We start from the raw sequence: 13,663 nt of genomic DNA on the forward strand, positions 1-13,663 counted from the left end.
AGGGCAGGTACAGCGTTAGATACAGAGTAAAGCTCCCTCTACACTGTCCCATCAAACACTCCCAGGGCAGGTACAGGGTTAGATACAGAGTAAAGCTCCCTCTACACTCTCCCGTCAAACACTCCCAGGGCAGGTACAGGGTTAGATACAGAGTAAAGCTCCCTCCACACTGTCCCGTCAAACACTCCCGATTGCTCTGCCTCTCTCTATTTCTCTCTCCCTCTCCCGATTGCCCTTTCTCTCCTTATTTCTCTCTCTCTCTATCTCTCTCTCCTGATTGCTCTCCCTCTCCGTATTTCTCACTCTCTCCCGATTGCTCTCCCTCCTTATTTCTCACTCTCTCCCTCTCTCCTGATTGCTCTCCCTCTCTCTCTCCCTCTCCCGATTGCTCTCCCTCTCCCTATTTCTCACTCTCTCTCCCGATTGCTCTCCCTCTCCCTATTTCTCACTCTCTCTCCCGATTGCTCTCCCTCTCCCTATTTCTCACTCTCTCTCTCCCTCTCCCGATTGCTCTCCCTCTCCCTATTTCTCACTCTCTCTCCCGATTGCTCTCCCTCTCCCTATTTCTCACTCTCTCTCCCGATTGCTCTCCCTCTCCCTATTTCTCACTCTCTCTCTCCCTCTCCCGATTGCTCTCCCTCTCCCTATTTTTCACTCTTTCTCTCCCTCTCCCGATTGCTCACCCTCTCTCTATTTCTCACTCTCTCTCTCCCTCTCCCGATTGCTCTCCCTCTCCCTATTTCTCACTCTCTCTCTCCCTCTTCCGTTGCTCTCCCTCTCCCTATTTCTCCCTCTCTCTCCCGATTGCTCTCCCTCTCTCTATTTCTCTCTCTCTCTCCCTTTCCCGATTGCTCTCCCTCTCCCTATTTCTCACTCTCTCTCTCTCTCTCTCCTGATTGCTCTCCCTCTCCCTATTTATCACTCTCTCTCTCTCCCGATTGCTCTCCCTCTATTTCTCTCTCTCCCTCTCCCGATTGTTCTCCTTCTCCATATTTCTCACCCTCTCTCTCCCTCTCCCTCTCCCTCTCCTCCCTATTTCTCACTCTCTCTCCCGATTGCTCTTCCTCTCCCTATTTCTCCCTCTCTCTCTCTCCTTCTCCCTATTTCTCACTCTCTCTCTCCCTCTCTCCTGATTGCTCTCCCTCTTATTTCTCACTCTCTCTCTCTCTCCCGATTGCTCTCCCTCTCCTTATTTCTCACTCTCTCTCTCCCTCTCTCCTGATTGCTCTCCCTCTTATTTCTCACTCTCTCTCCCGATAGCTCTCCCTCTTATTTCTCACTCTCTCCCTCTCCCGATTGCTCTCCCTCTCCTTATTTCTCACTCTCTCTCCCTCCTGATTGCTCTCCCTCTCCTTATTTCTCACTCTCTCTCCCTCCTGATTGCTCTCCCTCTCCTTATTTCTCACTCTCTCTCCCCCTCTCTCCTGATTGCTCTCCCTCTTATTTCTCACTCTCTCCCTCTCCTGATTGCTCTCCCTCTCCTTCTCCTGATTGCTCTCCCTGTTATTTCTCACTCTCTCTCTCTCTCTCTCTCCCGATTGCTCTCCCTCTCCCTATTTCTCACTCTCTCTCCTGATTGCTCTCCCTCTTATTTCTCACTCTCTCCCGATTGCTCTCCCTCTCCTTATTTCTCACTCTCTCTCCCTCCTGATTGCTCTCCCTCTCCTTATTTCTCATTCTCTCTCCCCCTCTCTCCTGATTGCTCTCCCTCTTATTTCTCACTCTCTCTCTCTCTCTCTCTCCCGATTGCTCTCCCTCTCCCTATTTCTCACTCTCTCTCCTGATTGCTCTCCCTCTTATTTCTCACTCTCTCCCGATTGCTCTCCCTCTCCTTATTTCTCACTCTCTCTCCCTCCTGATTGCTCTCCCTCTCCTTATTTCTCACTCTCTCTCCCTCCTGATTGCTCTCCCTGTCCCTATTTCTCTCTCCCTCTCCTGATTGCTCTCCCACTCCCTATTTCTCACTCTCTCTCTCCCTCTTCTGATTGCTCTCCCTCTCTCTATTTCTCACTCTCTCTCTCCCTCTCCCGATTGCTCTCCCTCTCCCTATTTCTCACTCTCCCTCCTGATTGCTCTCCCTCTCCCTATTTCTCTCTCCCTCTTCTGATTGCTCTCCCTCTCTCTATTTCTCACTCTCTCTCTCCCTCTCCCGATTGCTCTCCCTCTCCCTATTTCTCTCTCCCTCTCCCGATTGCTCTCCCTCTCCCTATTTCTCACTCTCTCTCTCCCTCTTCTGATTGCTCTCCCTCTCCCTATTTCTCACTCTCTCTCTCCCTCTTCCGTTGCTCTCCCTATCCCTATTTCTCACTCTCTCTCTTCCTCTTCCGATTGCTCTCCCTCTCCCTATTTGTCCCTCTCTCTTTCTCCTTCTCCCTATTTCTCACTCTCTCTCTCACTCTCTCCTGATTGCTCTCCCTCTTATTTCTCACTCTCTCTCTCTCCCGATTGCTCTCCCTCTCCTTATTTCTAACTCTCTCTCTCCCTCTCTCCTGATTGCTCTCCCTCTTATTTCTCACTCTCTCTCTCTCTCCCGATTGCTCTCCCTCTCCTTATTTCTCACTCTCTCTCCCGCTCTCTCCTGATTGCTCTCCCTCTTATTTCTCACTCTCTCTCTCTCTCTCCCGATTGCTCTCCCTCTCCCTATTTCTCACTCTCTCTCCTGATTGCTCTCCCTCTTATTTCTCACTCTCTCCCGATTGCTCTCCCTCTCCTTATTTCTCACTCTCTCTCCCTCCAGATTGCTCTCCCTCTCCTTATTTCTCACTCTCTCTTCCCCTCTCTCCTGATTGCTCTCCCTCTTATTTCTCACTCTCTCTCTCTCTCTCCCGATTGCTCTCCCTCTCCCTATTTCTCACTCTCTCTCCTGATTGCTCTCCCTCTTATTTCTCACTCTCTCCCGATTGCTCTCCCTCTCCTTATTTCTCACTCTCTCTCCCTCCTGATTGCTCTCCCTCTCCTTATTTCTCACTCTCTCTCCCTCCTGATTGCTCTCCCTCTCCCTATTTCTCTCTCCCTCTCCTGATTGCTCTCCCACTCCCTATTTCTCACTCTCTCTCTCCCTCTTCTGATTGCTCTCCCTCTCTCTATTTCTCACTCTCTCTCTCCCTCTCCCGATTGCTCTCCCTCTCCCTATTTCTCACTCTCCCTCCTGATTGCTCTCCCTCTCCCTATTTCTCTCTCCCTCTTCTGATTGCTCTCCCTCTCTCTATTTCTCATTCTCTCTCTCCCTCTCCCGATTGCTCTCCCTCTCCCTATTTCTCACTCTCTCTCCCGATTGCTCTCCCTCTCTCTATTTCTCACTCTCTCTCTCCCTCTTCCGTTGCTCTCCCTCTCCCTATTTCTCTCTCCCTCTCCCGATTGCTCTCCCTCTCCCTATTTCTCACTCTCTCTCTCCCTCTTCTGATTGCTCTCCCTCTCCCTATTTCTCACTCTCCCTCTCCCTCTTCCGTTGCTCTCCCTCTCCCTATTTCTCACCCTCTCTCTCCCTCTCCCGCTAGCTCTCTCTCCCTCTCCTCCCTATTTCTTACTCTCTCTCTCCCGATTGCTCTCCCTCTCCCTATTTCTCCCTCTCTCTCTCTCCTTCTCCCCATTTCTCATTCTCTCTCTCCCTCTCTCCTGATTGCTCTCCCTCTTATTTCTCACTCTCTCTCTCTCTCCCGATTGCTCTCCCTCTCCTTATTTCTCACTCTCTCTCCCCCTCTCTCCTGATTGCTCTCCCTCTTATTTCTCACTCTCTCTCTCTCTCTCTCCCGATTGCTCTCCCTCTCCTTATTTCTCACTCTCTCTCCCCCTCTCTCCCGATTGCTCTCCCTCTCCTTATTTCTCACTCTCTCTCCCTCCTGATTGCTCTCCCTCTCCTTATTTCTCACTCTCTCTCCCTCCTGATTGCTCTCCCTCTCCCTATTTCTCTCTCCCTCTCCTGATTGCTCTCCCACTCCCTATTTCTCACTCTCTCTCTCCCTCTTCTGATTGCTCTCCCTCTCTCTATTTCTCACTCTCTCTCTCCCTCTCCCGATTGCTCTCCCTCTCCCTATTTCTCACTCTCCCTCCTGATTGCTCTCCCTCTCCCTATTTCTCTCTCCCTCTTCTGATTGCTCTCCCTCTCTCTATTTCTCACTCTCTCTCTCCCTCTCCCGATTGCTCTCCCTCTCCCTATTTCTCACTCTCTCTCCTGATTGCACTCCCTCTCTCTATTTCTCACTCTCTCTCTCCCTCTTCCGTTGCTCTCCCTCTCCCTATTTCTCTCTCCCTCTCCCGATTGCTCTCCCTCTCTCTATTTCTCACTCTCTCTCTCCCTCTTCTGATTGCTCTCCCTCTCCCTATTTCTCACTCTCTCTCTCCCTCTTCTGATTGCTCTCCCTCTCCCTATTTCTCACTCTCTCTCTCCCTCTTCCGTTGCTCTCCCTCTCCCTATTTCTCACTCTCTCTCTCCCTCTTCTGATTGCTCTCCCTCTCCCTATTTCTCACTCTCTCTCTCCCTCTTCTGATTGCTCTCCCTCTCTCTATTTCTCACTCTCTCTCTCCCTCTTCCGTTGCTCTCCCTCTCCCTATTTCTCTCTCCCTCTCCCGATTGCTCTCCCTCTCCCTATTTCTCACTCTCTCTCGCCCTCTTCTGATTGCTCTCCCTCTCCCTATTTCTCACTCTCTCTCTCCCTCTTCCGTTGCTCTCCCTCTCCCTATTTCTCACTCTCTCTCTCCCGATTGCTCTCCCTCCCCCATTTCTCACTCTCTCTCCCTATTGCTCTCCCACTCTCTATTTCTCTCTCTCCCTCTGCCGATTGCTCTCCCTCTCCCTATTTCTCACTCTCTCTCTCTCTCCCGATTGCTCTCCCTCTATTTCTCTCTCTCCCGATTGTTCTCCTTCTCCATATTTCTCACCCTCTCTCTCCCTCTCCCGCTAGCTCTCTCTCCCTCTCCTCCCTATTTCTTACTCTCTCTCTCCCGATTGCTCTCCCTCTCCCTATTTCTCCCTCTCTCTCTCTCCTTCTCCCTATTTCTCACTCTCTCTCTCACTCTCTCCTGATTGCTCTCCCTCTTATTTCTCACTCTCTCTCTCTCCCGATTGCTCTCCCTCTCCTTATTTCTCACTCTCTCTCTCACTCTCTCCTGATTGCTCTCCCTCTTATTTCTCACTCTCTCTCTCTCTCTCTCCCGATTGCTCTCCCTCTTATTTCTCACTCTCTCTCTCTCTCCCGATTGCTCTCCCTCTCCTTATTTCTCACTCTCTCTCCCCCTCTCTCCTGATTGCTCTCCCTCTTATTTCTCACTCTCTCTCTCTCTCTCCCGATTGCTCTCCCTCTTATTTCTCACTCTCTCTCTCTCCCGATTGATCTCCCTATTTCTCACTCTCTCTCTCCTGTTTGCTCTCCCTCTTATTTCTCACTCTCTCTCCCTCCTGATTGCTCTCCCTCTCCCTATTTCTCTCTCCCTCTCCTGATTGCTCTCCCACTCCCTATTTCTCACTCTCTCTCTCCCTCTTCTGATTGCTCTCCCTCTCTCTATTTCTCACTCTCTCTCTCCCTCTCCCGATTGCTCTCCCTCTCCCTATTTCTCACTCTCCCTCCTGATTGCTCTCCCTCTCCCTATTTCTCTCTCCCTCTTCTGATTGCTCTCCCTCTCTCTATTTCTCACTCTCTCTCTCCCTCTTCCGTTGCTCTCCCTCTCCCTATTTCTCTCTCCCTCTCCCGATTGCTCTCCCTCTCCCTATTTCTCACTCTCTCTCTCCCTCTTCTGATTGCTCTCCCTCTCCCTATTTCTCACTCTCTCTCTCCCTCTTCCGTTGCTCTCCCTCTCCCTATTTCTCACTCTCTCTCTCTCCCTCTTCCGATTGCTCTCCATCCCCCATTTCTCACTCTCTCTCCCTATTGCTCTCCCACTCTCTATTTCTCTCTCTCTCCCTCTTCCGATTGCTCTCCCTCCCCCATTTCTCACTCTCTCTCCCTATTGCTCTCCCACTCTCTATTTCTCTCTCTCCCTCTGCCGATTGCTCTCCCTCTCCCTATTTCTCACTCTCTCTCTCTCTCCCGATTGCTCTTCCTCTATTTCTCTCTCTCCCTCTCCCGATTGTTCTCCTTCTCCCTATTTCTCACCCTCTTTCTCCCTCTCCCGCTAGCTCTCTCTCCCTCTCCTCCCTATTTCTTACTCTCTCTCTCCCGATTGCTCTCCCTCTCCCTATTTCTCCCTCTCTCTCTCTCCTTCTCCTTATTTCTCACTCTCTCTCTCACTCTCTCCTGATTGCTCTCTCTTATTTCTCACTCTCTCTCTCTCTCCCGATTGCTCTCCCTCTCCTTATTTCTCACTCTCTCTCCCCCTCTCTCCTGATTGCTCTCCCTCTTATTTCTCACTCTCTCTCTCTCTCTCTCTCTCCCGATTGCTCTCCCTCTTATTTCTCACTCTCTCTCTCTCCCGATTGCTCTCCCTCTCCTTATTTCTCACTCTCTCTCCCCCTCTCTCCTGATTGCTCTGCCTCTTATTTCTCACTCTCTCTCTCTCCCGATTGCTCTCCCTATTTCTCACTCTCTCTCTCCTGATTGCTCTCCCTCTTATTTCTCACTCTCTCCCTCTCCCGATTGCTCTCCCTCTCCTTATTTCTCACTCTCCCTCCCCCTCTCTCCTGATTGCTCTCCCTCTTATTTCTCACTCTCTCCCTCTCCCGATTGCTCTCCCTCTCCTTATTTCTCACTCTCTCTCTCCCTCTCTCCTGATTGCTCTCCCTCTTATTTCTCCCTCTCTCTCTCTCCCTCTCCCGATTGCTCTCCCTCTCCCTATTTCTCACTCTCTCTCTCCCAATCTCTGACTCACTCTCTCTTTTTCCCTCACTCTCTCTCTCTCTCTCTCTCTGTAAAATTGTAAATTCCTGGTGCAAAAGGATTTGAATTTGATATTTTAAATCGGGCATTAATTTGTTCCTCAGCTGCTGTGACACGTCCATCCTGACAATAATCACGGCCAGACTGATGGGATCGACTCTCCCACACACACTGGACTGTGCTGAGGCTCTTTCTGCTCAGTGCACTGAGGCCCAAACACCCCGGGAGATGGGCTCAGGTATTGATCTCCTGCCTCTCGGAAATCTTTCACACCTTTCTGACCACCCCGGTCAGACTGGCGATTGTGCGTTGGTCAGGAAGAGGATGGGGAATCATAGAATCATAGAAGTTACAACATGGAAACAGGCCCTTCGGCCCAACATGTCCATGTCGCCCAGTTTATACCACTAAGCTAGTCCCAATTGCCTGCAATAGAATCATAGAAGTCTGAGACCCAGTGAGGAGGTGAGACGAGACCAGGGGGGAACAATCTCAGGACAAGCAGACTTACCGTCTGGCCACTGTGTCAGGGGGCAATGCACCTCACCTCAGCTCCAGACCAGGGGCCGAGAGCTGCTGTGAAAGGGGCCCAGACCACTGGAACTGTGGAATGGCAAACAGGCTTTGGTTCCCAGAGGCTGCTTTAGGGGCTCAGTCGCTCATCAAAGTGGCTTCCATTAAAGAGCAGGGCTCTGCTACATCACAGACTGATACAGGACACGGGACAGTAAAGATTGCTCAAACACTCCCAGGGCAGGTACGGGGTTAGATACAGAGTAAAGCTCCCTCTACATTGTCCCGTCAAACACTCCCAGGGCAGGTACAGGGTTAGATACAGAGTAAAGCTCCCTCTACACTGTCCCATCAAACACTCCCAGGGCAGGTACAGGGTTAGATACAGAGTAAAGCTCCCTCTACACTGTCCCGTCAAACACTCCCAGGGCAGGTACAGGGTTAGATACAGAGTAAAGCTCCCTCTACACTGTCCCATCAAACACTCCCAGGGTCAGGTACAGGGTTAGATACAGAGTAAAGCTCCCTCTACACTGTCCCATCAAACACTCCCAGGGCAGGTACAGGGTTAGATACAGAGTAAAGCTCCCTCTACACTGTCCCATCAAACACTCCCAGGGGCAGGTACAGGGTTAGATACAGAGTAAAGCTCCCTCTACACTGTCCCATCAAACACTCCCAGGGCAGGTACAGGGTTAGATACAGAGTAAAGCTCCCTCTACACTGTCCCATCAAACACTCCCAGGGCAGGTACAGGGTTAGATACAGAGTAAAGCTCCCTCTACACTGTCCCATCAAACACTCCCAGGGGCAGGGACAGGGTTAGATACAGAGTAAAGCTCCCTCTACACTGTCCCATCAAACACTCCCAGGGCAGGTACAGGGTTAGATACAGAGTAAAGCTCCCTCCACACTGTCCCATCAAACACTCCCAGGGCAGGTACAGGGTTAGATACAGAGTAAAGCTCCCTCTACACTGTCCCGTCAAACACTCCCAGGGCAGGTACGGGGTTAGATACAGAGTAAAGCTCCCTCTACACTGTCCCGTCAAACACTCCCAGGGTCAGGTACAGGGTCAGATACAGAGTAAAGCTCCCTCTACACTGTCCCATCAAACACTCCCAGGGCAGGTACAGGGTTAGATACAGAGTAAAGCTCCCTCTACACTGTCCCATCAAACACTCCCAGGGCAGGTACAGGGTTAGATACAGAGTAAAGCTCCCTCTACACTGTCCCATCAAACACTCCCAGGGCAGGTACAGGGTTAGATACAGAGTAAAGATCCCTCTACACTGTCCCGTCAAACACTCCCAGGGCAGGTACAGGGTTAGATACAGAGTAAAGCTCCCTCTACACTGTCCCGTCAAACACTCCCAGGGGCAGGTACAGGGTTAGATACAGAGTAAAGCTCCCTCCACACTGTCCCGTCAAACACTCCCAGGGCAGGTAGAGGGTTAGATACAGAGTAAAGCTCCCTCTACACTGTCCCATCAAACACTCCCAGGGCAGGTACAGGGTTAGATACAGAGTAAAGCTCCCTCTACACTGTCCCGTCAAACACTCCCAGGGCAGGTACAGGGTTAGATACAGAGTAAAGATCCCTCTACACTGTCCCGTCAAACACTCCCAGGGCAGGTACAGGGTTAGATACAGAGTAAAGCTCCCTCTACACTGTCCCATCAAACACTCCCAGGGCAGGTACACGGTTAGATACAGAGTAAAGCTCCCTCTACACTGTCCCGTCAAACACTCCCAGGGCAGGTACAGGGTTGGATACAGAGTAAAGCTCCCTCTACACTGTCCCGTCAAACACTCCCAGGGCAGGTACAGGGTTAGATACAGAGTAAAGCTCCCTCTACACTGTCCCGTCAAACACTCCCAGGGTCAGGTACGGGGTTAGATACAGAGTAAAGCTCCCTCCACACTGTCCCGTTAAACACTCCCAGGGCAGGTACAGCGTTAGATACAGAGTAAAGCTCCCTCTACACTCTCCCGTCAAACACTCCCAGGGCAGGTACAGGGTTAGATACAGAGTAAAGCTCCCTCCACACTGTCCCGTCAAACACTCCCGATTGCTCTGCCTCTCTCTATTTCTCTCTCCCTCTCCCGATTGCCCTTTCTCTCCTTATTTCTCTCTCTCTCTATCTCTCTCTCCTGATTGCTCTCCCTCTCCGTATTTCTCACTCTCTCCCGATTGCTCTCCCTCCTTATTTCTCACTCTCTCCCTCTCTCCTGATTGCTCTCCCTCTCTCTCTCCCTCTCCCGATTGCTCTCCCTCTCCCGATTTCTCACTCTCTCTCCCGATTGCTCTCCCTCTCCCTATTTCTCACTCTCTCTCCCGATTGCTCTCCCTCTCCCTATTTCTCACTCTCTCTCTCCCTCTCCCGATTGCTCTCCCTCTCCCTATTTCTCACTCTCTCTCCCGATTGCTCTCCCTCTCCCTATTTCTCACTCTCCCGATTGCTCTCCCTCTCCCTATTTCTCACTCTCTCTCTCCCTCTCCCGATTGCTCTCCCTCTCCCTATTTTTCACTCTTTCTCTCCCTCTCCCGATTGCTCACCCTCTCTCTATTTCTCACTCTCTCTCTCCCTCTCCCGATTGCTCTCCCTCTCCCTATTTCTCACTCTCTCTCTCCCTCTTCCGTTGCTCTCCCTCTCCCTATTTCTCCCTCTCTCTCCCGATTGCTCTCCCTCTCTCTATTTCTCTCTCTCTCTCCCTTTCCCGATTGCTCTCCCTCTCCCTATTTCTCACTCTCTCTCTCTCTCTCTCCTGATTGCTCTCCCTCTCCCTATTTATCACTCTCTCTCTCTCCCGATTGCTCTCCCTCTATTTCTCTCTCTCCCTCTCCCGATTGTTCTCCTTCTCCATATTTCTCACCCTCTCTCTCCCTCTCCCGATAGCTCTCCCTCTCCCTCTCCTCCTTATTTCTCACTCTCTCTCCCGATTGCTCTTCCTCTCCCTATTTCTCCCTCTCTCTCTCTCCTTCTCCCTATTTCTCACTCTCTCTCTCCCTCTCTCCTGATTGCTCTCCCTCTTATTTCTCACTCTCTCTCTCTCTCCCGATTGCTCTCCCTCTCCTTATTTCTCACTCTCTCTCTCCCTCTCTCCTGATTGCTCTCCCTCTTATTTCTCACTCTCTCTCCCGATAGCTCTCCCTCTTATTTCTCACTCTCTCTCTCTCCCTCTCCCGATTGCTCTCCCTCTCCTTATTTCTCACTCTCTCTCCCTCCTGATTGCTCTCCCTCTCCTTATTTCTCACTCTCTCTCCCTCCTGATTGCTCTCCCTCTCCTTATTTCTCACTCTCTCTCCCCCTCTCTCCTGATTGCTCTCCCTCTTATTTCTCACTTTCTCCCTCTCCTGATTGCTCTCCCTCTCCCTATTTCTCACTCTCTCTCTCCCAATCTCTGACTCACTCTCTCTTTTTCCCTCACTCTCTCTCTCTCTCTGTAAAATTGTAAATTCCTGGTGCAAAAGGATTTGAATTTGATATTTTAAATCGGGCATTAATTTGTTCCTCAGCTGCTGTGACACGTCCATCCTGACAATAATCACGGCCAGACTGATGGGATCGACTCTCCCACACACACTGGACTGTGCTGAGGCTCTTTCTGCTCAGTGCACTGAGGCCCAAACACCCCGGGAGATGGGCTCAGGTATTGATCTCCTGCCTCTCGGAAATCTTTCACACCTTTCTGACCACCCCGGTCAGACTGGCGATTGTGCGTTGGTCAGGAAGAGGATGGGGAATCATAGAATCATAGAAGTTACAACATGGAAACAGGCCCTTCGGCCCAACATGTCCATGTCGCCCAGTTTATACCACTAAGCTAGTCCCAATTGCCTGCAATAGAATCATAGAAGTCTGAGACCCAGTGAGGAGGTGAGACGAGACCAGGGGGGAACAATCTCAGGACAAGCAGACTTACCGTCTGGCCACTGTGTCAGGGGGCAATGCACCTCACCTCAGCTCCAGACCAGGGGCCGAGAGCTGCTGTGAAAGGGGCCCAGACCACTGGAACTGTGGAATGGTAAACAGGCTTTGGTTCCCAGAGGCTGCTTTAGGGGCTCAGTCGCTCATCAAAGTGGCTTCCATTAAAGAGCAGGGCTCTGCTACATCACAGACTGATACAGGACACGGGACAGTAAAGATTGCTCAAACACTCCCAGGGGCAGGTACAGGGTTAGATACAGAGTAAAGCTCCCTCTACACTGTCCCGTCAAACACTCCCAGGGCAGGTACAGGGTTAGATACAGAGTAAAGCTCCCTCTACACCGTCCCATCAAACACTCCCAGGGCAGGTACAGGGTTAGATACAGAGTAAAGCTCCCTCTACACTGTCCCGTCAAACACTCCCAGGGCAGGTACAGGGTTAGATACAGAGTAAAGCTCCCTCTACACTGTCCCGTCAAACACTCCCAGGGCAGGTACAGGGTTAGATACAGAGTAAAGCTCCCTCTACACTGTCCCATCAAACACTCCCAGGGCAGGTACAGTGTTAGATACAGAGTAAAGCTCCCTCTACACTGTCCCATCAAACACTCCCAGGGCAGGTACAGGGTTAGATACAGAGTAAAGCTCCCTCCACACTGTCCCATCAAACACTCCCAGGGCAGGTACAGGGTTATATACAGAGTAAAGCTCCCTCTACACTGTCCCGTCAAACACTCCCAGGGCAGGTACAGGGTTGGATACAGAGTAAAGCTCCCTCTACACTGTCCCGTCAAACACTCCCAGGGTCAGGTACGGGGTTAGATACAGAGTAAAGCTCCCTCTACACCGTCCCGTCAAACACTCCCAGGGCAGGTACAGGGTTGGATACAGAGTAAAGCTCCCTCTACACTGTCCCGTCAAACACTCCCAGGGCAGGTACAGGGTTAGATACAGAGTAAAGCTCCCTCTATACTGTCCCGTCAAACACTCCCAGGGTCAGGTACGGGGTTAGATACAGAGTAAAGCTCCCTCCACACTGTCCCGTCAAACACTCCCAGGGCAGGTACAGGGTTAGATACAGAGTAAAGCTCCCTCCACACTGTCCCGTCAAACACTCCCAGGGTCAGGTACGGGGTTAGATACAGAGTAAAGCTCCCTCCACGCTGTCCCGTCAAACACTCCCAGGGCAGGTACAGGGTTAGATACAGAGTAAAGCTCCCTCTACACTGTCCCGTCAAACACTCCCAGGGCAGGTACAGGGTTAGATACAGAGTAAAGCTCCCTCTACACTGTCCCGTCAAACACTCCCAGGGTCAGGTACGGGGTTAGATACAGAGTAAAGCTCCCTCTACACCGTCCCGTCAAACACTCCCAGGGCAGGTACAGGGTTGGATACAGAGTAAAGCTCCCTCTACACTGTCCCGTCAAACACTCCCAGGGCAGGTACAGGGTTAGATACAGAGTAAAGCTCCCTCTACACTGTCCCGTCAAACACTCCCAGGGTCAGGTACGGGGTTAGATACAGAGTAAAGCTCCCTCCACACTGTCCCGTCAAACACTCCCAGGGCAGGTACAGGGTTAGATACAGAGTAAAGCTCCCTCCACACTGTCCCATCAAACACTCCCAGGGCAGGTACAGGGTTAGATACAGAGTAAAGCTCCCTCTACACTGTCCCGTCAAACACTCCCAGGGCAGGTACAGGGTTAGATACAGAGTAAAGCTCCCTCTACACTGTCCCGTCAAACACTCCCAGGGCAGGTACAGGGTTAGATACAGAGTAAAGCTCCCTCTACACTGTCCCGTCAAACACTCCCAGGGCAGGTACAGGGTTGGATACAGAGTAAAGCTCCCTCCACACTGTCCCGTCAAACACTCACAGGGCAGGTACAGGGTTAGATACAGAGTAAAGCTCCCTCCACACTGTCCCGTCAAACACTCACAGGGCAGGTACAGGGTTAGATACAGAGTAAAGCTCCCTCCACACTGTCCCGTCAAACACTCCCAGGGCAGGTACAGGGTTAGATACAGAGTAAAGCTCCCTCCACACTGTCCCATCAAACACTCCCAGGGCAGGTACAGGGTTAGATACAGAGTAAAGCTCCCTCCACACTGTCCCATCAAACACTCACAGGGCAGGTACAGGGTTGGATACAGAGTAAAGCTCCCTCTACACCGTCCCGTCAAACACTCCCAGGGCAGGTACAGGGTTGGATACAGAGTAAAGCTCCCTCTACACTGTCCCGTCAAACACTCCCAGGGCAGGTACAGGGTTAGATACAGAGTAAAGCTCCCTCTATACTGTCCCGTCAAACACTCCCAGGGTCAGGTACGGGGTTAGATACAGAGTAAAGCTCCCTCCACACTGTCCCGTCAAACACTCCCAGGGCAGGTACAGGGTTAGATACAGA

Source organism: Heptranchias perlo, unplaced genomic scaffold, assembly GCF_035084215.1.
Source record: "Heptranchias perlo isolate sHepPer1 unplaced genomic scaffold, sHepPer1.hap1 HAP1_SCAFFOLD_765, whole genome shotgun sequence".
Lineage (NCBI taxonomy): Eukaryota > Metazoa > Chordata > Chondrichthyes > Hexanchiformes > Hexanchidae > Heptranchias > Heptranchias perlo.